This window comes from Bombus affinis, chromosome 6, assembly GCF_024516045.1.
Source record: "Bombus affinis isolate iyBomAffi1 chromosome 6, iyBomAffi1.2, whole genome shotgun sequence".
Classification (NCBI taxonomy): Eukaryota; Metazoa; Arthropoda; class Insecta; order Hymenoptera; family Apidae; genus Bombus; species Bombus affinis.
This window is the reverse complement of record NC_066349.1, coordinates 3,034,146-3,061,500: the sequence shown is the minus strand read 5'-3', so window position 1 is coordinate 3,061,500 and position 27,355 is coordinate 3,034,146. Positions and strand designations below refer to the sequence as shown.

The 27,355-nt window shown below is 39.3% G+C and overlaps 2 long non-coding RNA genes across 17 annotated transcripts in view; one reads left to right on the top strand and one right to left on the bottom strand.

The window, feature by feature from the left end:
* Positions 1-27,355, bottom strand: part of LOC126917982 (uncharacterized) — a 446,175-nt gene that overhangs the window by 411,163 nt on the left and 7,657 nt on the right. The window lies entirely within an intron of this gene.
* On the top strand, positions 18,219-21,083 carry LOC126917984 (uncharacterized). 3 transcript variants are annotated; one of them, XR_007711182.1, is made up of 3 exons: positions 18,219-18,366; positions 20,630-20,781; positions 20,932-21,083. It is a non-coding gene; the product is annotated as an uncharacterized LOC126917984 (long non-coding RNA). The 3 variants fall into 3 exon arrangements; XR_007711181.1 differs by lacking the exon at positions 18,219-18,366 and adding an exon at positions 19,557-19,723; XR_007711180.1 differs by lacking the exon at positions 18,219-18,366 and adding an exon at positions 20,299-20,479.

The window sequence follows — 27,355 nt, the reverse complement described above, 5'->3', positions numbered from 1 at the left end:
AGCGATATTTCTCTCCCGTTTGAGATATTTCGACGGATAAGCGCTCTTTTTACTGCATTATGAATGCAAAACATGGTACACGCGTTTTCCAGCGTCGAGGAAAGCCCAGAGAAACACAAATCGCAATCAATATTCGAGTTTGATGAAAATTAAGCGATATTTCGCTCCCATTAGATAATTCCAAGTTTAAGCGCTCCTTTCACTGCAATATGCGTGCGGTATGTAGTAAACGCGTTTTCCAGCGTCGAAGTAAGCCCAGACACACGCAAATCGCAATCACTCTTCGATTTTGTCGAAAATTAACCGATATTTCTCTCCCGTTTGAGATATTTCGACGGATAAGCGCTCTTTTTACTGCATTATGAATGCAAAACATGGTACACGCGTTTTCCAGCGTCGAGGTAAGCCCAGAGAAACACAAATCGCAATCAATATTCGAGTTTGATGAAAATTAAGCGATATTTCGCTCCCATTAGATAATTCCAAGTTTAAGCGCTCCTTTCACTGCAATATGCGTGCGGTATGTAGTAAACGCGTTTTCCAGCGTCGAGGTAAGCCCAGACACAGGCAAATGGCAATCACTCTTCGATTTTGTCGAAAATTAAGCGATATTTCTCTCCCGTTTGAGATATTTCGACGGATAAGCGCTCTTTTTACTGCATTATGAATGCAAAACATGGTACACGCGTTTTCCAGCGTCGAGGTAAGCCCAGAGAAACACAAATCGCAATCAATATTCGAGTTTGATGAAAATTAAGCGATATTTCGCTCCCATTAGATAATTCCAAGTTTAAGCGCTCCTTTCACTGCAATATGCGTGCGGTATGTAGTAAACGCGTTTTCCAGCGTCGAGGTAAGCCCAGACACAGGCAAATGGCAATCACTCTTCGATTTTGTCGAAAATTAAGCGATATATCTCTCCCGTTTGAGATATTTCGACGGTTAAGCGCAGTTTTTACTGCATTATGCATGCAAAGCATGGTACACTCGTTTTCCAGCGTCGAGGTAAGACCAGAGAAACACAAATCGCAATAAATCTTCGAGTTTGTCGAAAATTAAGCGATATTTCGCTCCCATTAGATAATTCCAAGTTTAAGCGCTCCTTTCACTGCAATATGCGTGCGGTATGTAGTAAACGCGTTTTCCAGCGTCGAAGTAAGCCCAGACACACGCAAATCGCAATCACTCTTCGATTTTGTCGAAAATTAACCGATATTTCTCTCCCGTTTGAGATATTTCGACGGATAAGCGCTCTTTTTACTGCATTATGAATGCAAAACATGGTACACGCGTTTTCCAGCGTCGAGGTAAGCCCAGAGAAACACAAATCGCAATCAATATTCGAGTTTGATGAAAATTAAGCGATATTTCGCTCCCATTAGATAATTCCAAGTTTAAGCGCTCCTTTCACTGCAATATGCGTGCGGTATGTAGTAAACGCGTTTTCCAGCGTCGAGGTAAGCCCAGACACAGGCAAATGGCAATCACTCTTCGATTTTGTCGAAAATTAAGCGATATATCTCTCCCGTTTGAGATATTTCGGCGGTTAAGCGCAGTTTTTACTGCATTATGCATGCAAAGCATGGTACACTCGTTTTCCAGCGTCGAGGTAAGACCAGAGAAACACAAATCGCAATAAATCTTCGAGTTTGTCGAAAATTAAGCGAAATTTCGCTCCCGTTTGAGATATTTCGACGGTTAAACGCTCTTTTCACTCCATTGTGCATGCAAAACATAGTACACGCGTTTTCCAGCGTCCAAGTAAGCCAGAAACAAACAAATCTCAATGGAGCAACGATTTTTTGAAGATAAAGCGATATTTCCTCCCATTGGATAATTCGAAGTTTAAGCGCTTCTTTCACTGCAATATGCGTGCGGTAGGTATTAAACGCGTTTTCCAGCGTCGAGGTAAGCCCAGACACAGGCAAATCGCAATCACTCTTCGATTTTGTCGAAAATTAAGCGATATTTCTCTCCCATTTGAGATATTTCGACGGTTAAACGCTCTTTTTACTGCATTATGCATGCAAAACATGGTACACGCGTTTTCCAGCGTCCAAGTAAGCCCAGACACACGCAAATCGCAATCGAACAACGATTTTGTCGAAAATAAAGCGATATTTCTCTCCCGTTTCATATTTCGACGTTTAAACACTCTTTTCACCGCATTATGCATGCAATACATGGTACGCGTATTTTCCAGCGTCGAGGTAAGCCCAGACACACGCAAATCGCAATCACTCTTCGATTTTGACGAAAATTAAGCGTTATTTCTCTCCCGTTTTAGATATTTCGACGTTTAAACGCTCCTTTCACTGCAATATGCGTGCGGTATGTAGTAAACGCGTTTTCCAGCGTCGAGGTAAGCCCAGACACACGCAAATCGCAATCACTCTTCGATTTAGTCGAAAAATGAGCGATATTTATCTCCCGTTTGAGATATTTCGACGGTTAAACACTCTTTTCACTGCATTATGCATGCAAAACATGGTACACGCGTTTTCCAGCGTTCAAGTAAGCCCTGACACACGCAAATCGCAATCGAACAACGATTTTGTCGAAAATTAAGCGATATTTCGCTCCCATTAGATTATTCGAAGTTTAAGCGCTCCTTTCACTGCAATATGCGTGCGGTATGTAGTAAACGCGTTTTCCAGCGTCGAGGGAAGCCCAGACACACGCAAATCGCAATCACTCTTCGATTTTGTCGAAAATTAAGCGATATTTCTCTCCCGTTTGATATTTCGACGTTTAAACGGTACTTTCACTGCTTTATGCGTGCGATATTTAGTGCACGCGTTTTCCAGCGTCGAAACAAGCCCAGGCACACGCAAATCGCAATCACTCTTCGATTTTGTAGAAAATTAAGCGATATTTCTCTCCCGTTTGAGATATTTCGACGGATAAGCGCTCTTTTTACTGCATTATGCATGCAAAACATGGTACACGCGTTTTCCAGCGTCGAGGTAAGCCCAGAGAAACACAAATCGCAATCGAACAACGATTTTGTCGCAAATTAAGCGATATTTCGCTCCCATTAGATAATTCGAAGTTTAAGCGCTCCTTTCACTGCAATATGCGTGCGGTATGTAGTAAACGCGTTTTCCAGCGTCGAAACAAGCCCAGACACACGCAAATCGCAATCATTCTTCGATTTTGTCGAAAATTAAGCGATATTTCTCTCCCGTTTGAGATATTTCGACGGATAAGCGCTCTTTTTACTGCATTATGAATGCAAAACATGGTACACGCGTTTTCCAGCGTCGAGGTAAGCCCACAGAAACACAAATCGCAATCAATATTCGAGTTTGTTGAAAATTAAGCGATATTTCGCTCCCATTAGATAATTCCAAGTTTAAGCGCTCCTTTCACTGCAATATGCGTGCGGTATGTAGTAAACGCGTTTTCCAGCGTCGAAGTAAGCCCAGACACACGCAAATCGCAATCACTCTTCGATTTTGACGAAAATTAAGCGTTATTTCTCTCCCGTTTTAGATATTTCGACGTTTAAACGCTCCTTTCACTGCAATATGCGTGCGGTATGTAGTAAACGCGTTTTCCAGCGTCGAGGTAAGCCCAGACACAGGCAAATGGCAATCACTCTTCGATTTTGTCGAAAATTAAGCGATATATCTCTCCCGTTTGAGATATTTCGACGGTTAAGCGCAGTTTTTACTGCATTATGCATGCAAAGCATGGTACACTCGTTTTCCAGCGTCGAGGTAAGACCAGAGAAACACAAATCGCAATAAATCTTCGAGTTTGTCGAAAATTAAGCGAAATTTCGCTCCCGTTTGAGATATTTCGACGGTTAAACGCTCTTTTCACTCCATTGTGCATGCAAAACATAGTACACGCGTTTTCCAGCGTCCAAGTAAGCCAGAAACAAACAAATCTCAATGGAGCAACGATTTTTTGAAGATAAAGCGATATTTCCTCCCATTGGATAATTCGAAGTTTAAGCGCTTCTTTCACTGCAATATGCGTGCGGTAGGTATTAAACGCGTTTTCCAGCGTCGAGGTAAGCCCAGACACAGGCAAATCGCAATCACTCTTCGATTTTGTCGAAAATTAAGCGATATTTCTCTCCCATTTGAGATATTTCGACGGTTAAACGCTCTTTTTACTGCATTATGCATGCAAAACATGGTACACGCGTTTTCCAGCGTCCAAGTAAGCCCAGACACACGCAAATCGCAATCGAACAACGGTTTTGTCGAAAATTAAGCGATATTTCGCTCCCATTAGATTATTCGAAGTTTAAGCGCTCCTTTCACTGCAATATGCGTGCGGTATGTAGTAAACGCGTTTTCCAGCGTCGAGGTAAGCCCAGACACACGCAAATCGCAATCACTCTTCGATTTTGTCGAAAATTAAGCGATATTTCTCTCCCGTTTGATATTTCGACGTTTAAACGGTACTTTCACTGCTTTATGCGTGCGATATTTAGTGCACGCGTTTTCCAGCGTCGAAACAAGCCCAGGCACACGCAAATCGCAATCACTCTTCGATTTTGTCGAAAATTAAGCGATATTTCTCTCCCGTTTGAGATATTTCGACGGATAAGCGCTCTTTTTACTGCATTATGAATGCAAAACATGGTACACGCGTTTTCCAGCGTCGAGGTAAGCCCAGAGAAACACAAATCGCAATCAATATTCGAGTTTGATGAAAATTAAGCGATATTTCGCTCCCATTAGATAATTCCAAGTATAAGCGCTCCTTTCACTGCAATATGCGTGCGGTATGTAGTAAACGCGTTTTCCAGCGTCGAAGTAAGCCCAGACACACGCAAATCGCAATCACTCTTCGATTTTGTCGAAAATTAAGCGACATTTCTCTCCCGTTTGAGATATTTCGACGGATAAGCGCTCTTTTTACTGCATTATGAATGCAAAACATGGTACACGCGTTTTCCAGCGTCGAGGTAAGCCCAGAGAAACACAAATCGAAATCAATATTCGAGTTTGATGAAAATTAAGCGATATTTCGCTCCCATTAGATAATTCCAAGTTTAAGCGCTCCTTTCACTGCAATATGCGTGCGGTATGTAGTAAACGCGTTTTCCAGCGTCGAAGTAAGCCCAGACACACGCAAATCGCAATCACTCTTCGAGTTTGTCGAAAATTATGCAAAATTTCGCTCCCGTTTGAGATATTTCGACGGTTAAACGCTCTTTTCACTCCATTGTGCATGCAAAACATAGTACACGCGTTTTCCAGCGTCCAAGTAAGCCAGAAACAAACAAATCTCAATGGAGCAACGATTTTTTGAAGATAAAGCGATATTTCCTCCCATTGGATAATTCGAAGTTTAAGCGCTCCTTTCACTGCAATATGCGTGCGGTATGTAGTAAACGCGTTTTCCAGCGTCGAGATAAGCCCAGACACACGCAAATCGCAATTACTCTTCGATTTTGTCGAACATTAAGCGATATTTCTCTCCCGTTTGAGATATTTCGACGGTTAAACGCTCTTTTTACTGCATTATGCATGCAAAACATGGTACACGCGTTTTCCAGCGTCGAGGTAAGCCCAGAGAAACACAAATCGCAATCAATATTCGAGTTTGATGAAAATTAAGCGATATTTCGCTCCCATTAGATAATTCGAAGTTTAATCGCTCCTTTCACTGCAATATGCGTGCGGTAGGTATTAAACGCGTTTTCCAGCGTCGAGGTAAGCCCAGACACGGACAAATGGCAATCACTCTTCGATTTTGTCGAAAATTAAGCGATATTTCTCTCCCGTTTGAGATATTTCGACGGTTAAGCGCAATTTTTAATGCATTATGCATGCAAAACATGGTACACTCGTTTTCAGCGCAGAGGTAAGCCCAGAGAAACACAAATCGCAATCCATCTTCGAGTTTGTCGAAAATTAATCGATATTTCGCTCCCGTTTAGATAATTCGAAGTTTAAGCGCTCCTTTCACTGCAATATACCTGCGGTATGTAGTAAACGCGTTTTCTAGCGTCGAGGTAAGCCCAGACACACGAAATCGCAATCACGCTTCGATTTTGTCGAAAATTAAGCGTTATTTCTCTCCCGTTTGAGATATTTCGACGGTTAAGCGCAATTTTTACTGCATTATGCATGCAAAGCATGGTACACTCGTTTTCCAGCGTCGAGTTAAGCCCAGAGAAACACAAATCGCAATCAATCTTCGAGTTTGTCGAAAATTAAGCGAAATTTCGCTCCCGTATGAGATATTACGACGGTTAAACGCTCTTTTCACTCCATTGTGCATGCAAAACATGGTACTCATATTTTCCAGCGTCGAGGTAAGCCCAGACACACGCAAATCGCAATCATTCTTCGATTTTGACGAAAATTAAGCGTTATTTCTCTCCCGTTTTAGATATTTCGACGTTTAAACGCTCCTTTCACTGCAATATGCGTGCGGTATGTAGTAAACGCGTTTTCCAGCGTCGAGGTAAGCCCAGACACACGAAATCGCAATCACTCTTCGATTTTGACGAAAATTAAGCGTTATTTCTCTCCCGTTTTAGATATTTCGACGTTTAAACGCTCCTTTCACTGCAATATGCGTGCGGTATGTAGTAAATGCGTTTTCCAGCGTCGAGGTAAGCCCAGACACACGCAAATCGCAATCGAACAACGACTTTGTCGAAAATAAAGCGATATTTCTCTCCCGTTTGATATTTCGACGTTTAAACGGTACTTTCACTGCTTTATGCGTGCGATATTTAGTGCACGCGTTTTCCAGCGTCGAAACAAGCCCAGACACACGCAAATCGCAATCACTCTTCGATTTTGTCGAAAATTAAGCGATATTTCTCTCCCGTTTGAGATATTTCGACGGATAAGCGCTCTTTTTACTGCATAATGCATGCATGCAAAACATGGTACACGCGTTTTCCAGCGTCGAGGTAAGCCCAGAGAAACACAAATCGCAATCAATATTCGAGTTTGATGAAAATTAAGCGATATTTCGCTCCCGTTTAGATAATTCGAAGTTTAAGCGCTCCTTTCACTGCAATATACCTGCGGTATGTAGTAAACGCGTTTTCTAGCGTCAAGGTAAGCCCAGACACACGAAATCGCAATCACGCTTCGATTTTGTCGAAAATTAAGCGTTATTTCTCTCCCGTTTGAGATATTCGACGGTTAAGCGCAATTTTTTCTGCATTATGCATGCAAAGCATGGTACACTCGTTTTCCAGCGTTCAAGTAAGCCCAGACACACGCAAATCGCAATCACTCTTCGATTTTGACGAAAATTAAGCGTTATTTCTCTCCCGTTTGATATTTCGACGTTTAAACGGTACTTTCACTGCTTTATGCGTGCGATATTTAGTGCACGCGTTTTCCAGCGTCGAAACAAGCCCAGACACACGCAAATCGCAATCACTCTTCGATTTTGTCGAAAATTAAGCGATATTTCTCTCAGGTTTGAGATATTTCGACGGTTAAACGCTCTTTTTACTGCATTATGCATACAAAACATGGTACACGCGTTTTCCAGCGTCCAAGTAAGCCCAGACACACGCAAATCGCAATCGAACAACGATTTTGTCGAAAATAAAGCGATATTTCTCTCCCGTTTCATATTTCGACGTTTAAACACTCTTTTCACCGCATTATGCATGCAAAACATGGTACGCATATTTTCCAGCTTTGAGGTAAGCCCAGACACACGCAAATCGCAATCACTCTTCGATTTTGACGAAAATTAAGCGTCATTTCTCTCCCGTTTTAGATATTTCGACGTTTAAACGCTCCTTTCACTGCAATATGCGTGCGGTATGTAGTAAACGCGTTTTCCAGCGTCGAGTTAAGCCCAGATACACAAATCGCAATCAATCTTCGAGTTTGTCGAAAATTAAGCGAAATTTCGCTCCCGTTTGAGATATTTCGACGGTTAAACGCTCTTTTCACGCCATTGTGCATGCAAAACATAGTACACGCGTTTTCCAGCGTCCAAGTAAGCCAGAAACAAACAAATCTCAATGGAGCAACGATTTTTTGAAGATAAAGCGATATTTCCTCCCATTGGATAATTCGAAGTTTAAGCGCTTCTTTCACTGCAATATGCGTGCGGTAGGTATTAAACGCGTTTTCCAGCGTCGAGGTAAGCCCAGACACAGGCAAATCGCAATCACTCTTCGATTTTGTCGAAAATTAAGCGATATTTCTCTCCCATTTGAGATATTTCGACGGTTAAACGCTCTTTTTACTGCATTATGCATGCAAAACATGGTACACGCGTTTTCCAGCGTCGAGGTAAGCCCAGAGAAACACAAATCGCAATCGAACAACGATTTTGTCGAAAATTAAGCGATATTTCGCTCCCATTAGATAATTCGAAGTTTAATCGCTCCTTTCACTACAATATGCGTGCGGTAGGTATTAACCGCGTTTTCCAGCGTCGAGGTAAGCCCAGACACAGGCAAATGGCAATCACTCTTCGATTTTGTCGAAAATTAAGCGATATTTCTCTCCCGTTTGAGATATTTCGACGGTTAAACGCTCTTTTTACTGCATTATGCATGCAAAACATGGTACCCGCGTTTTTCCAGCGTTCAAGTAAGCCCAGACACACGCAAATCGCAATCGAACAACGATTTTGTCGAAAATAAAGCGATATTTCTCTCCCGTTTGATATTTCGACGTTTAAACGGTACTTTCACTGCTTTATGCGTGCGATATTTAGTGCACGCGTTTTCCAGCGTCGAAACAATCCCAGACACACGCAAATTGCAATCACTCTTCGATTTTGTCGAAAATTAAGCGATATTTCTCTCCCGTTTGAGATATTTCGACGGATAAGCGCTCTTTTTACTGCATTATGCATGCAAAACATGGTACACGCGTTTTCCAGCGTCGAGGTAAGCCCAGAGAAACTCAAATCGCAATCAATATTCGAGTTTGATGAAAATTAAGCGATATTTCGCTCCCATTAGATAATTCGAAGTTTAATCGCTCCTTTCACTGCAATATGCGTGCGGTAGGTATTAACCGCGTTTTCCAGCGTCGAGGTAAGCCCAGACACAGGCAAATGGCAATCACTCTTCGATTTTGTCGAAAAATAAGCGATATTTCTCTCCCGTTTGAGATATTTCGACGTTTAAACACTCTTTTCACTGCATTATGCATGCAAAACATGGTACACGCGTTTTCCAGCGTTCAAGTAAGCCCAGACACACGCAAATCGCAATCGAACAATGATTTTGTCGAAAATTAAGCGATATTTCGCTCCCATTAGATAATTCGAAGTTTAATCGCTCCTTTCACTGCAATATGCGTGCGGTAGGTATTAAACGCGTTTTCCAGCGTCGAGGTAAGCCCAGACACGGACAAATGGCAATCACTCTTCGATTTTGTCGAAAATTAAGCGATATTTCTCTCCCGTTTGAGATATTTCGACGGTTAAGCGCAATTTTTAATGCATTATGCATGCAAAACATGGTACACTCGTTTTCAGCGCAGAGGTAAGCCCAGAGAAACACAAATCGCAATCCATCTTCGAGTTTGTCGAAAATTAATCGATATTTCGCTCCCGTTTAGATAATTCGAAGTTTAAGCGCTCCTTTCACTGCAATATACCTGCGGTATGTATTAAACGCGTTTTCTAGCGTCGAGGTAAGCCCAGACACACGAAATCGCAATCACGCTACGATTTTGTCGAAAATTAAGCGTTATTTCTCTCCCGTTTGAGATATTTCGACGGTTAAGCGCAATTTTTACTGCATTATGCATGCAAAGCATGGTACACTCGTTTTCCAGCGTCGAGTTAAGCCCGGAGAAACACAAATCGCAATCAATCTTCGAGTTTGTCGAAAATTAAGCGAAATTTCGCTCCCGTTTGAGATATTTCGACGGTTAAACGCTCTTTTCACTCCATTGTGCATGCAAAACATGGTACTCATATTTTCCAGCGTCGAGGTAAGCCCAGACACACGAAATCGCAATCACTCTACGATTTTGACGAAAATTAAGCGTTATTTCTCTCCCGTTTTAGATATTTCGACGTTTAAACGCTCCTTTCACTGCAATATGCGTGCGGTATGTAGTAAATGCGTTTTCCAGCGTCGAGGTAAGCCCAGACACACGCAAATCGCAATCGAACAACGATTTTGTCGAAAATTAAGCGATATTTCGCTCCCATTAGATTTTTCGAAGTTTAAGCGCTCCTTTCACTGCAATATGCGTGCGGTATGTAGTAAACGCGTTTTCCAGCGTCGAGGTAAGCCCAGACACACGAAATCGCAATCACGCTTCGATTTTGTCGAAAATTAAGCGTTATTTCTCTCCCGTTTGAGATATTTCGACGGTTAAACGCTCTGTTCACTGCATTATGCATGCAAAACATGGTACACGCGTTTTCCAGCGTTCAAGTAAGCCCAGACACACGCAAATCGCAATCGAACAACGATTTTGTCGAAAATAAAGCGATATTTCTCTCCCGTTTGAGATATTTCGACGGTTTAAACGCTCTTTTTACTGCATTATGCATGCAAAACATGGTACACGCGTTTTCCAGCGTCCAAGTAAGCCCAGACACACGCAAATCGCAATCGAACAACGATTTTGTCGAAAATAAAGCGATATTTCTCTCCCGTTTGATATTTCGACGTTTAAACGGTACTTTCACTGCTTTATGCGTGCGATATTTAGTGCACGCGTTTTTCCAGCGTCGAAACAAGCCCAGACACACGCAAATCGCAATCACTCTTCGATTTTGTCGAAAATTAAGCGATATTTCTCTCAGGTTTGAGATATTTCGACGGTTAAACGCTCTTTTTACTGCATTATGCATACAAAACATGGTACACGCGTTTTCCAGCGTCCAAGTAAGCCCAGACACACGCAAATCGCAATCGAACAACGATTTTGTCGAAAATAAAGCGATATTTCTCTCCCGTTTCATATTTCGACGTTTAAACACTCTTTTCACCGCATTATGCATGCAAAACATGGTACGCATATTTTCCAGCTTTGAGGTAAGCCCAGACACACGCAAATCGCAATCACTCTTCGATTTTGACGAAAATTAAGCGTCATTTCTCTCCCGTTTTAGATATTTCGACGTTTAAACGCTCCTTTCACTGCAATATGCGTGCGGTATGTAGTAAACGCGTTTTCCAGCGTCGAGCTAAGCCCAGACACAGGCAAATCGCAATCAATCTTCGATTTTGTCGAAAATTAAGCGATATTTCTCTCCCGTTTGAGATATTTCGACGGTTAAACGCTCTTTTTACTGCATTATGCATGCAAAACATGGTACACGCGTTTTCCAGCGTCCAAGTAAGCCCAGACACACGCAAATCGCAATCGAACAACGATTTTGTCGAAAATAAAGCGATATTTCTCTCCCGTTTCATATTTCGACGTTTAAACACTCTTTTCACTGCATTATGCTTGCAAAACATGGTACACGCGTTTTCCAGCGTCCAAGTAAGCCCAGACACACTTAAATCGCAATCACTCTTCGATTTTGACGAAAATTAAGCGTTATTTCTCTCCCGTTTTAGATATTTCGACGTTTAAACGCTCCTTTCACTGCAATATGCGTGCGGTATGTAGTAAATGCGTTTTTCCAGCGTCGAGGTAAGCCCAGACACACGCAAATCGCAGTCGAACAACGATTTTGTCGAAAATTAAGCGATATTTCGCTCCCAATAGATTATTCGAAGTTTAAGGGCTCCTTTCACTGCAATATGCGTGCGGTATGTAGTAAACGCGTTTTCCAGCGTCGAGGTAAGCCCAGACACACGCAAATGGCAATCACTCTTCGATTTTGTCGAAAATTAAGCGATAATTCTCTCCCGTTTGAGATATTTCGACGGTTAAGCGCAATTTTTACTGCATTATGCATGCAAAACATGGTACACTCGTTTTCAGCGCAGAGGTAAGCCCAGAGAAACACAAATCGCAATCCATCTTCGAGTTTGTCGAAAATTAATCGATATTTCGCTCACATTAGATAATTCGAAGTTTAAGCGCTCCTTTCACTGCAATATACCTGCGGTGTGTAGTAAACGCGTTTTCTAGCGTCGAGGTAAGCCCAGACACACGAAATCGCAATCACGCTTCGATTTTGTCGAAAATTAAGCGTTATTTCTCTCCCGTTTGAGATATTTCGACGGATAAACGCTCTTTTCACTGCATTATGCATGCAAAACATGGTACACGCGTTTTCCAGCGTCCAAGTAAGCCCAGACACACTTAAATCGCAATCACTCTTCGATTTTGACGAAAATTAAGCGTTATTTCTCTCCCGTTTTAGATATTTCGACGTTTAAACGCTCCTTTCACTGCAATATGCGTGCGGTATGTAGTAAATGCGTTTTCCAGCGTCGAGGTAAGCCCAGACACACGCAAATCGCAGTCGAACAACGATTTTGTCGAAAATTAAGCGATATTTCGCTCCCATTAGATTATTCGAAGTTTAAGCGCTCCTTTCACTGCAATATACCTGCGGTATGTAGTAAACGCGTTTTCTAGCGTCGAGGTAAGCCCAGACACACGAAATCGCAATCACACTTCGATTTTGTCGAAAATTAAGCGTTATTTCTCTCCCGTTTGAGATATTTCGACGGTTAAGCGCAATTTTTACTGCATTATGCATGCAAAGCATGGTACCCTCGTTTTCCAGCGTCGAGTTAAGCCCAGAGATACACAAATCGCAATCAATCTTCGAGTTTGTCGAAAATTAAGTGAAATTTCGCTCCCGTTTGAGATATTTCGACGGTTAAACGCTCTTTTCACGCCATTGTGCATGCAAAACATAGTACACGCGTTTTCCAGCGTCCAAGTAAGCCAGAAACAAACAAATCTCAATGGAACAACGATTTTTTGAAGATAAAGTGATATTTCTCTCCCATTAGATAATTCGAAGTTTAAGCGCTTCTTTCACTGCAATATGCGTGCGGTAGGTATTAAACGCGTTTTCCAGCGTCGAGGGTAAGCCCAGACACAGGCAAATCGCAATCACTCTTCGATTTTGTCGAAAATTAAGCGATATTTCTCTCCCGTTTGAGATATTTCGACGGTTAAACGCTCTTTTTACTGCATTATGCATACAAAACATGGTACACGCGTTTTCCAGCGTCCAAATAAGCCCAGACACACGCAAATCGCAATCGAACAACGATTTTGTCGAAAATAAAGCGATATTTCTCTCCCGTTTCATATTTCGAAGTTTAAACACTCTTTTCACCGCTTTATGCATGCAAAACATGGTACGCATATTTTCCAGGGTCGAGGTAAGCCCAGACACACGCAAATCGCAATCACTCTTCGATTTTGGCGAAAATTAAGCGTTATTTCTCTCCCGTTTGATATTTCGACGTTTAAACGGTACTTTCACTACTTTATGCGTGCGATATTTAGTGCACGCGTTTTCCAGCGTCGAAACAAGCCCAGACACACGCAAATCGCAATCACTCTTCGATTTTGTCGAAAATTAAGCGATATTTCTCTCAGGTTTGAGATATTTCGACGGTTAAACGCTCTTTTTACTGCATTATGCATACAAAACATGGTACACGCGTTTTCCAGCGTCCAAGTAAGCCCAGACACACGCAAATCGGAATCGAACAACGATTTTGTCGAAAATAAAGCGATATTTCTCTCCCGTTTCATATTTCGACGTTTAAACACTCTTTTCACCGCATTATGCATGCAAAACATGGTACGCATATTTTCCAGCGTCGAGGTAAGCCCAGACACACGCAAATCGCAATCACTCTTCGATTTTGACGAAAATTAAGCGTTATTTCTCTCCCGTTTTAGATATTTCGACGTTTAAACGCTCCTTTCACTGCAATATGCGTGCGGTATGTAGTAAACGCGTTTTCCAGCGTCGAGCTAAGCCCAGACACAGGCAAATCGCAATCACTCTTCGATTTTGTCGAAAATTAAGCGATATTTCTCTCCCGTTTGAGATATTTCGACGGTTTAAACGCTCTTTTTACTGCATTATGCATGCAAAACATGGTACACGCGTTTTCCAGCGTCCAAGTAAGCCCAGACACACTTAAATCGCAATCACTCTTCGATTTTGACGAAAATTAAGCGTTATTTCTCTCCCGTTTTAGATATTTCGACGTTTAAACGCTCCTTTCACTGCAATATGCTTGCGGTATGTAGTAAATGCGTTTTCCAGCGTCGAGGTAAGCCCAGACACACGCAAATGGCAATCACTCTTCGATTTTGTCGAAAATTAAGCGATATTTCTCTCCCGTTTGAGATATTTCGACGTTTTAAACGCTCCTTTCACTGCAATATGCGTGCGGTACGTAGTAAATGCGTTTTCCAGCGTCGAGGTAAGCCCAGACACACGCAAATCGCAGTCGAACAACGATTTTGTCGAAAATTAAGCGATATTTCGCTCCCATTAGATTATTCGAAGTTTAAGCGCTCCTTTCACTGCAATATGCGTGCGGTATGTAGTAAACGCGTTTTCCAGCGTCGAGGTAAGCCCAGACACACGCAGATCGCAATCACTCTTCGATTTTGTCGAAAATTAAGCGATATTTCTCTCCCGTTTGAGATATTTCGACGGTTAAACGCTCTTTTTACTGCATTATGCATGCAAAACATGGTACACGCGTTTTGCAGCGTCCAAGTAAGCCCAGAGAAACAGAAATCGCAATCAATATTCGAGTTTGATGAAAATTAAGCGATATTTCGCTCCCATTAGATAATTCGAAGTTTAAGCGCTCCTTTCACTGCAATATGCGTGCGGTAGGTATTAAACGCGTTTTCCAGCGTCGAGGTAAGCCCAGACACAGGCAAATGGCAATCACTCTTCGATTTTGTCGAAAATTAAGCGATATTTCTCTCCCGTTTGAGATATTTCGACGGTTAAGCGCAATTTTTACTGCATTATGCATGCAAAACATGGTACACTCGTTTTCAGCGCAGAGGTAAGCCCAGAGAAACACAAATCGCAATCCATCTTCGAGTTTGTCGAAAATTAATCGATATTTCGCTCACATTAGATAATTCGAAGTTTAAGCGCTCCTTTCACTGCAATATACCTGCCGTATGTAGTAAACGCGTTTTCTAGCGTCGAGGTAAGCCCAGACACAGGCAAATCGCAATCACTCTTCGATTTTGTCGAAAATTAAGCGATATTTCTCTCCCGTTTGAGATATTTCGACGGTTAAACACTCTTTTCACTGCATTATGCATGCAAAACATGGTACACGCGTTTTCCAGCGTTCAAGTAAGCCCAGACACACGCAAATCGCAATCGAACAACGATTTTGTCGAAAATAAAGCGATATTTCTCTCCCGTTTGATATTTCGACGTTTAAACGGTACTTTCACTGCTTTATGCGTGCGATATTTAGTGCACGCGTTTTCCAGCGTCGAAACAAGCCCAGACACACGCAAATCGCAATCACTCTTCAATTTTGTCGAAAATTAAGCGATATTTCTCTCCCGTTTGAGATATTTCGACGGATAAGCGCTCTTTTTACTGCATAATGCATGCAAAACATGGTACACGCGTTTTACAGCGTCGAGGTAAGCCCAGAGAAACACAAATCGCAATCAATATTCGAGTTTGATGAAAATTAAGCGATATTTCGCTCCCATTAGATAATTCGAAGTTTAAGCGCTTCTTTCACTGCAATATACGTGCGGTATGTAGTAAACGCGTTTTCCAGCGTCGAGGTAAGCCCAGACACACGAAATCGCAATCACGCTTCGATTTTGTCGAAAATTAAGCGTTATTTCTCTCCCGTTTGAGATATTTCGACGGTTAAACGCTCTTTTCACTGCATTATACATGCCAAACGTAGTACACGCGTTTTCCAGCGTCCAAGTAAGCCCAGACACACGCAAATCGCAATCGAACAACGATTTTGTCGAAAATAAAGCGTTACTTCTCTCCCGTTTGATATTTCGAGGTTTAAACACTCTTTTCACTGCATTATGCATGCAAAAAAATGGTATACGCGTTTTCCTGCGTCCAAGTAAGCCCAGACACACGCAAATCGCAATCGAACAACGATTTTGTTGAAAATAAAGCGATATTTCTCTCCCGTTTGATATTTCGACGTTTAAACACTCTTTTCACTGCATTATGCATGCAAAACATGGTACACGGGTTTTCCAGCGTCCAAGTAAGCCCAGACACACGCAAATCGCAATCGAACAACGATTTTGTCGAAATAAAGCGATATTTCTCTCCCGTTTGATATTTCAACGTTTAAACACTCTTTTCACTGCATTATGCATGCAAAACATGGTATACGCGTTTTCCAGCGTCCAAGTAAGCCCAGACACACTTAAATCGCAATCACTCTTCGATTTTGACGAATATTAAGCGTTATTTCTCTCCCGTTTTAGATATTTCGACGTTTAAACGCTCCTTTCACTGCAATATGCGTGCGGTATGTAGTAAATGCGTTTTCCAGCGTCGAGGTAAGCCCAGACACACGCAAATCGCAGTCGAACAACGATTTTGTCGAAAATTAAGCGATATTTCGCTCCCATTAGATTATTCGAAGTTTAAGCGCTCCTTTCACTGCAATATGCGTGCGGTATATAGTAAACGCGTTTTCCAGCGTCGAGGTAAGCCCAGACACACGCAAATCGCAATCACTCTTCGATTTTGTCGAAAATTAAGCGCTATTTCTCTCCCGTTTGAGATATTTCCACGTTTTAACACTCTTTTCACTGCATTATGCATGCAAAACATGGTTCATGCGTTTTCCAGCGTACAAGTAAGCCCAGACACACGCAAATCGCAATCAATATTCGAATTTGTCGAAAATTAAGCGATATTCCTCTCCCGTTTGGGATATTTCGACTTTTAAACGCTCCTTTCACTGCAATATGCGTGCGGTATGTAGTAAACGCGTTTTCCAGCGTCCAAGTAAGCCCAGACACACGCAAATCGCAATCGAACAACGATTTTGTCGAAAATAAAGCGTTACTTCTCTCCCGTTTGATACTTCGAGGTTTAAACACTCTTTTCACTGCATTATGCATGCAAAAAATGGTATACGCGTTTTCCTGCGTCCAAGTAAGTCCAGACACACGCAAATCGCAATCGAACAACGATTTTGTTGAAAATAAAGCGATATTTCTCTCCCGTTTGATATTTCGACGTTTAAACACTCTTTTCACTGCATTATGCATGCAAAACATGGTACACGGGTTTTCCAGCGTCCAAGTAAGCCCAGACACACGCAAATCGCAATCGAACAACGATTTTGTCGAAAATAAAGCGATATTTCTCTCCCGTTTGATATTTCAACGTTTAAACACTCTTTTCACTGCATTATGCATGCAAAACATGGTACACGCGTTTTCCAGCGTCCAAGTAAGCCCAGACACACTTAAATCGCAATCACTCTTCGATTTTGACGAAAATTAAGCGTTATTTCTCTCCCGTTTTAGATATTTCGACGTTTAAACGCTCCTTTCACTGCAATATGCGTGCGGTATGTAGTAAATGCGTTTTCCAGCGTCGAGGTAAGCCCAGACACACGCAAATCGCAGTCGAACAACGATTTTGTCGAAAATTAAGCGATATTTCGCTCCCATTAGATTATTCGAAGTTTAAGCGCTCCTTTCACTGCAATATGCGTGCGGTATGTAGTAAACGCGTTTTCCAGCGTCGAGGTAAGCCCAGAGAAACACAAATCGCAATCAATATTCGAGTTTGATGAAAATTAAGCGATATTTCGCTCCCATTAGATAATTCGAAGTTTAAGCGCTCCTTTCACTGCAATATACGTGCGGTATGTAGTAAACGCGTTTTCCAGCGTCGAGGTAAGCCCAGACACACGAAATCGCAATCACGCTTCGTTTTTGTCGAAAATTAAGCGTTATTTCTCTCCCGTTTGAGATATTTCGACGTTTTAAACGCTCTTTTCACTGCATTAAGCGTGCGGAATGTAGTGCACGCGTTTTCCAGCCTCGAGGTAAGCCCAGACACACGCAAATAGCAATCACTCTTCGATTTTGTCGAAAATTAAGCGATATTTCTCTACCGTTTGAGATATTTCGACGTTTAAAACACTCTTTTCACTGCATTATGCATGCAAAACATGGTACACGCGTTTTCCAGCGTCCAAGTAAGCCCAGACACAAGCAAATCGCAATCGAACAACGATTTTGTCGAAAATAAAGCGATATTTCACTCCCGTTTGATATTTCGACGTTTAAACACTCTTTTCACTGCATTATGCATGCAAAACATGGTACACGCGTTTTCCAGCGTCCAAGTAAGCCCAGACACACTTAAATCGCAATCACTCTTCGATTTTGACGAAAATTAAGCGTTATTTCTCTCCCGTTTTAGATATTTCGACGTTTAAACGCTCTTTTCACTGCATTAAGCGTGCGGAATGTAGTGCACGCGTTTTCCAGCGTCCAAGTAAGCCCAGACACACGCAAATCGCAATCGAACAACGATTTTGTCGAAAATAAAGCGATATTTCCCTCCCGTTTGATATTTCGACGTTTAAACACTCTTTTCACTGCATTATGCATGCAAAACATGGTACGCGTATTTTCCAGCGTCGAGGTAAGCCCAGACACACGCAAATCGCAATCACTCTTCGATTTTGACGAAAATTAAGCGTTATTTCTCTCCCGTTTTAGATATTTCGACGTTTAAACGCTCTTTTCACTGCATTAAGCGTGCGGAATGTAGTGCACGCGTTTTCCAGCCTCGAGGTAAGCCCAGACACACGCAAATCGCAATCGAACGTCGATTTTGTCGAAAATAAAGCGTTACTTCTCTCCCGTTTGATATTTCGAGGTTTAAACACTCTTTTCACTGCATTATGCATGCAAAAAATGGTATACGCGTTTTCCTGCGTCCAAGTAAGCCCAGACACACGCAAATCGCAATCGAACAACGATTTTGTTGAAAATAAAGCGATATTTCTCTCCCGTTTGATATTTCGACGTTTAAACACTCTTTTCACTGCATCATGCATGCAAAACATGGTACACGGGTTTTCCAGCGTCCAAGTAAGCCCAGACACACGCAAATCGCAATCGAACAACGATTTTGTCGAAAATTAAGCGATATTTCGCTCCCATTAGATTATTCGAAGTTTAAGCGCTCCTTTCACTGCAATATGCGTGCGGTATGTAGTAAACGCGTTTTCCATCGTCGAGGTAAGCCCAGACACACGAAATCGCAATCACGCTTCGATTTTGTAGAAAATTAAGCGTTATTTCTCTCCCGTTTGAGATATTTCGACGGTTAAACGCTCTTTTCAATGCATTATGCATGCAAAACATGGTACACGCGTTTTCCAGCGTTCAAGTAAGCCCAGACACACGCAAATCGCAATCGAACAACGACTTTGTCGAAAATAAAGCGATATTTCTCTCCCGTTTGATATTTCGACGTTTAAACGGTACTTTCACTGCTTTATGCGTGCGATATTTAGTGCACGCGATTTCCAGCGTCGAAACAAGCCCAGACACACGCAAATCGCAATCACTCTTCGATTTTGTCGAAAATTAAGCGATATTTCTCTCCCGTTTGAGATATTTCGACGGATAAGCGCTCTTTTTACTGCATAATGCATGCAAAACATGGTACACGCGTTTTCCAGCGTCGAGGTAAGCCCAGAGAAACACAAATCGCAATCACTCTTCGATTTTGACGAAAATTAAGCGTTATTTCTCTCCCGTTTTAGATATTTCGACGTTTAAACGCTCTTTTCACTGCATTAAGCGTGCGGAATGTAGTGCACGCGTTTTCCAGCGTCCAAGTAAGCCCAGACACACGCAAATCGCAGTCGAACAACGATTTTGTCGAAAATAAAGCGATATTTCCCTCCCGTTTGATATTTCGACGTTTAAACACACTTTTCACTGCATTATGCATGCAAAACATGGTACGCGTATTTTCCAGCGTCGAGGTAAGCCCAGACACACTTAAATCGCAATCACTCTTCGATTTTGACGAAAATTAAGCGTTATTTCTCTCCCGTTTGAGATATTTCGACGTTTAAACGCTCTTTTCACTGCATTAAGCGTGCGGAATGTAGTGCACGCGTTTTCCAGCCTCGAGGTAAGCCCAGACACACGCAAATAGCAATCACTCTTCGATTTTGTCGAAAATTAAGCGATATTTCTCTCCCGTTTGAGATATTTCGACGTTTAAACCCTCTTTTCACTGCATTATGCATGCAAAACATGGTACACGCGTTTTCCAGCGTCCAAGTAAGCCCAGACACAAGCAAATCGCAATCGAACAACGATTTTGTCGAAAATAAAGCGATATTTCACTCCCGTTTGATATTTCGACGTTTAAACACTCTTTTCACTGCATTATGCATGCAAAACATGGTACACGCGTTTTCCAGCGTCCAAGTAAGCCCAGACACACTTAAATCGCAATCACTCTTCGATTTTGACGAAAATTAAGCGTTATTTCTCTCCCGTTTTAGATATTTCGACGTTTAAACGCTCTTTTCACTGCATTAAGCGTGCGGAATGTAGTGCACGCGTTTTCCAGCGTCCAAGTAAGCCCAGACACACGCAAATCGCAATCGAACAACGATTTTGTCGAAAATAAAGCGATATTTCCCTCCCGTTTGATATTTCGACGTTTAAACACTCTTTTCACTGCATTATGCATGCAAAACATGGTACGCGTATTTTCCAGCGTCGAGGTAAGCCCAGACACACGCAAATCGCAATCACTCTTCGATTTTGACGAAAATTAAGCGTTGTTTCTCTCCCGTTTTAGATATTTCGACGTTTAAACGCTCTTTTCACTGCATTAAGCGTGCGGAATGTAGTGCACGCGTTTTCCAGCGTCCAAGTAAGCCCAGACACACGCAAATCGCAATCGAACAACGATTTTGTCGAAAATAAAGCGATATTTCCCTCCCGTTTGATATTTCGACGTTTAAACACACTTTTCACTGCATTATGCATGCAAAACATGGTACGCGTATTTTCCAGCGTCGAGGTAAGCCCAGAGACACGCAAATCGCAATCACTCTTCGATTTTGACGAAAATTAAGCGTTATTTCTCTCCCGTTTTAGATATTTCGACGTTTAAACGCTCTTTTCACTGCATTAAGCGTGCGGAATGTAGTGCACGCGTTTTCCAGCCTCGAGGTAAGCCCAGACACACGCAAATCGCAATCGAACATCGATTTTGTCGAAAATAAAGCGTTACTTCTCTCCCGTTTGATATTTCGACGTTTAAACGCTCTTTTCACTGCATTAAGCGTGCGGAATGTAGTGCACGCGTTTTCCAGCCTCGAGGTAAGCCCAGACACACGCAAATCGCAATCGAACATCGATTTTGTCGAAAATAAAGCGTTACTTCTCTCCCGTTTGATATTTCGAGGTTTAAACACTCTTTTCACTGCATTATACATGCAAAAAATGGTATACGCGTTTTCCTGCGTCCAAGTAAGCCCAGACACACGCAAATCGCAATCGAACAACGATTTTGTTGAAAATAAAGCGATATTTCTCTCCCGTTTGATATTTCGACGTTTAAACGCTCCCTTCACTGCAATATGCGTGCGGTATGTAGTAAATGCGTTTTCCAGCGTCGAGGTAAGCCCAGACACACGCAAATCGCAGTCGAACAACGATTTTGTCGAAAATTAAGCGATATTTCGCTCCCATTAGATTATTCGAAGTTTAAGCGCTCCTTTCACTGCAATATGCGTGCGGTATGTAGTAAACGCGTTTTCCAGCGTCGAGGTAAGCCCAGACACACGCAAATCGCAATCACTCTTCGATTTTGTCGAAAATTAAGGGCTATTTCTCTCCCGTTTGAGATATTTCCACGTTTTAACACTCTTTTCACTGCATTATGCATGCAAAACATGGTTCATGCGTTTTCCAGCGTACAAGTAAGCCCAGACACACGCAAATCGCAATCAATATTCGAATTTGTCGAAAATTAAGCGATATTCCTATCCCGTTTGGGATATTTCGACTTTTAAACGCTCCTTTCACTGCAATATGCGTGCGGTATGTAGTAAACGCGTTTTCCAGCGTCGAGGTAAGCCCAGACAAAGGCAAATCGTTATACGTCATACAGTGATGCAATATAACGTTATATGTTATATCGTAATATTATATAACGATAAACGACAAACAGTGGTGCAGTGTAACGTTATACGTTATAACGTAATAGTATATAACGTTATACGTTATAACGTAATAGTATATAACGTTATACGTTATAGCGCAATAGTATATAACGTTATACGTTCTAACGTAGTAGTATATAACGTTATTCGTTCTAAAGTAGTAGTATATAACGTTATACATTATAACGTAATAGTATATAACGTTAAACGATATAACGTAATAGTATATAACGTTAAACGATATAACGTAATAGTATATAACGTTATATGTTATAACGTAGTAGTATATAACGTTAATCGTCGTACAGTGATGCAGTGTAACGTTACAAGTTATAGCGTAATAGTATATAGCGTTATACGTCATACAGTGATGCAGTGTAACGCTATACGTTATAGCGCAATAGTAAATAACGTTATGCGTTATAACACAATAGTATATAACGTTATTCGTTCTAACGTAGTAGTAGATAGCGTTATACATTATAACGTAGTAGTATACAACGTTAATCGTTATACAGTGATGCAGTGTAACGCTATACGTTATAGGGCAATAGTATATAACGTCATTCGTTATAACGTAATAGTATATAACGATGTACGTTATAACGTAGTATTATATAACGTTACGTGTCATACAGTGATGCAGTGTAACGCTATACGTTATAGCGCAATAGTAAATAACGTTACCCATTATAACGCAATAGTATATACCGTTATACGTTATAACGTAATAGTATATAACGTTATTCGTTATAACGTAATAGTATATAACGTTATTCGCTATAACGTAATAGTATATAACGTTAAACGCCATAGAGTAATGTAGCATAACGATATACGTTGTAACGTATTATTATGTAACGTTATACGTTATAGCGTAATAGTATATAACGTTATACGTTATAACGTAATAGTATATAGCGTTAAACGTCATAGAGTAATGTAGCATAACGATATACGTTGTAACGTATTAGTATATACCGTTATACATTATAGCGTAATACTATATAACGTTATACTTTATAACGTCATAGTATATAACGTTATACGTTATAACGTAATAGTATATAACGTTATGGGTTATAACGTAATAGTATATAACGTTAAAAGGCATGCAGTATTGCAGCATAACGTTGTACGTTATAACGTAATAGTATATATCGTTATTCGTTATAACGTAATAGTACATAACGTTATTCCTTATAACGTAATTGTATATAACGTTAAACGTCATAGCGTAATGTAGCATAACGATATACGCTGATACGTGTTAGTATATAACGTTATACGTTATAGCGAAATATTATATAACGTTATACGCTATAACGTAATAGTATATAACGTTATAGGTTGTAGCGTAATAGCATATAACGTTATACGTTATAGCGTAATAGTATATAACGTTATTCGTTATAACGTAATGGTATATAACGTTATTCGCTATAACGTAATAGTATATAACTTTAAACGTCATAGAGTAATGTAGCATAACGATATACGTTGTAACGTATTAGTATATAACGTTATACGATATAGCGTAATAGTATATAACGTTATACGTTATAACGTAATAGTATATAGCGTTAAACGTCATACAGTTTTGAAGCATAACGTTATTCGTTATAACTTAATAGTATATAACGTTATACGTTATAACGTAATACTATGTAACGTTATACGTTATAGCGTAATAGTATATATCGTTATTCGTTATAATGTAATATTACATAACGTTATTCCTTATAACGTAATTGTATATAACGTTATACATCATATAGTGATGCATAAGAACGTTATCCGTTATAACGTAGAAGTATATAACTTCAAGCCTCATACAGTGATGCAGTATATCGTTATTCGTTGTAACGTATTAGTATATAACGTTATACGTTATAACCTAATAGTATATAACGTTATACGTTGTGACGTAATAGTATATAACGTTATTCGTTATAACGTAATGGTATATAACGTTATTCGCTATGACGTAATAGTATATAACGTTAAACGTCATAGAGTAATGTAGCATAACGATATACGTTGTAACGTATTAGCATAAAACGTTATTCGTTATAGCGTAATAGCATATAACATTATACGTTATAATGCAATATTATACAACGTTATTCGCTTTAACGTAGAAGTATATAACGTTATTCGTTATAACGCAATAGTATATGAGGTTATCCGGTATAACGTAATAGTATATAACTTTAAACGTCATACAGTAATGCAGCATAACGTTATACGTTATAACGTAATATTTTATATCGTTATACGTTATAACGTAATACTATACAACCTTATACGTTATACCGTAATGGTATATAACGTTATTTGTTATAACGTAATAGTATATATCGTTATTCTATATGACGTAATAGTTTATAACGTTATACGTTATACCGTAATGGTATATAACGTTATTCGTTATAACGTAATAGTATATATCGTTATACATTATAGCGTAATACTATATAACGTTATACGTTATAACGTCATAGTATATAACGTTATACGTTATAACGTAATAGTATATAACGTTATGGGTTATAATGTAATAGTATATAACGTTAAAAGACATGCAGTATTGCAGCATAACGTTGTACGTTATAACGTAATAGTATATATCGTTATTCGTTATAACGTAATAGTACATAACGTTATTCCTTATAACGTAATTGTATATAACGTTAAACGTCATAGAGTAATGTAGCATAACGATATACGCTGTTACGTGTTAGTATATAACGTTATACGTTATAGCGTAATATTATATAACGTTATACGTTATAACGTAATAGTATATAACGTTATAGGTTGTAGCGTAATAGTATATAACGTTATTCGTTATAACGTAATGGTATATAACGTTATTCGCTATAACGTAATAGTATATAACGTTAAACGTCATAGAGTAATGTAGCATAACGATATACGTTGTAACGTATTAGTATATATCGTTATACGTTATAGCGTAATAGTATATAACGTTATACGTTATAACGTAATAGTATATAGCGTTAAACGTCATGCAGTTTTGAAGCATAACGTTATTCGTTATAACTTAATAGTATATAACGTTATACGTTATAACGTAATAGTATGTAACGTTATACGTTATAGCGTAATAGTATATATCGTTATTCGTCATAATGTAATATTACATAACGTTATTCCTTATAACGTAATTGTATATAACGTTATACATCATATAGTGATGCATAAGAAAGTTTTCCGTTATAACGTAGAATTATATAACGTTATTCGTTATAACGCAATAGTATATGAGGTTATCCGGTATAACGTAATAGTATATAACGTTAAACGTCATACAGTAATGCAGCATAACGTTGTGCGTTATAACGTAATATTTTATATCGTTATACGTTATAACATAATACTATATAACCTTATACGTTATACCGTAATGTTATATAACGTTATTTGTTATAACGTAATAGTATATATCGTTATTCTTTATGACGTAATAGTTTATAACGTTATACGTTATAACGTAATAGTATATAACGTTAAACGTCATACAGTAATGCAGCATAACGTTGTGCGTTATAACGTAATATTTTATATCGTTATACGTTATAACACAATACTATATAACCTTATACGTTATACCGTAATGGTATATAACGTTATTTGTTATAACGTAATAGTATATATCGTTATTCTTTATGACGTAATAGTTTATAACGTTATACGTTATAACGTAATAGTATATAACGTTATTCGTTATAACGTAATAGTATATAACGTTATACATTATAACGTAATACTGTATAACGTTATACGTTATAACGTAATAGTATATAACGTTATACGTTATAACGTAAACGTATATAACGTTATACGTTATAACGTAATAGCATATCACGTTATGGGTTATAACGTAATAGTATATAACGAGTAACGTAATGCAGTATTGCAGCATAACGATGTACGTTATAACGTAATAGTATATAACGTTAAACGACATGCAGTATTGCAGCATAACGTTGTACGTTATAACGTAATAGTATATATCGTTATTCGTTGTAACGTAATAGTACATAACGTTATTCCTAATAACGTAATTGTATATAACGTTAAACGACATAGAGTAATGTAACATAATGATATACGCAGTAACGTCTCAGTATATAACATTATACGTTATAGCGTAATAGTATATAACGTTATACATTATAACGTAATAGTATATAACGTTATAGGTTGTAGCGTAATAGTATATAATGTTATACGTTATAGCGTAGTAGTATATAACGTTATTCGCTATAACGTAATAGTATATAACGTTAAACGTCATAGAGTAATGTAGCATAACGGTATACGCTGTAACGTATTAGTATATAACGTTATACGTTATAACGTAATAGTATATAACGTTATACATTATAACGTAATAGTATATAACGTTATACATTATAACGTAATAGTATCTAACGTTTTAGATTGTAGCGTAATAGTATCTAACGTTATTCGTTATAACGTAATGATATACAACGTTATTCGCAATAACGTAATAGTATATCACGTTAAACGTCATAGAGTAATGTAGCATAACGATATACGTTGTAACGCATTAGTATATAACGTTATACGTTATAGCGTAATAGTATATAACGTTATACGCTATAACGTAATAGTATATAGCGTTAAACGTCATGCAGTATTGAAGCATAACGTTATTCGTTATAACGTAATAGTATATAACGTTATACATTATAACGTAATACTATGTAACGTTATACGATATAACGTAATAGTATATAACGTTACAGGATGTAACGTAATAGTATATACCGTTATACGTTATAACGTAATAGTATATAACGTTATTCGTTAAAACGTTATGGTATATAATGTTATTCGCTAGAACGTAATAGTATATAAAGTTAAACATCATAGAGTAATGTAGCATAACGATATACGTTGTAACGTATTAGTATATAACGTTATACGTTATAGCGTAATAGTATAAAAAATTATACGTTATAATGTAATGGTATATAACGTTATAGGTTGTAGCGTAATAGTATATAACGTTATTCGTTATAACGTAATAGTATATAATGTTATACGTTATAACGTAATACTATGTAACGTTATATGTTATAACGTAATAGTATATAACGTTACAGGATGTAACGTAATAGTATATATCGTTATACGTTATAACGTGATAGTATATAACGTTATACGTTATAACGTAATAGTATATAACGTTATACGTTATAACGTAATTGTATATAACGTTAA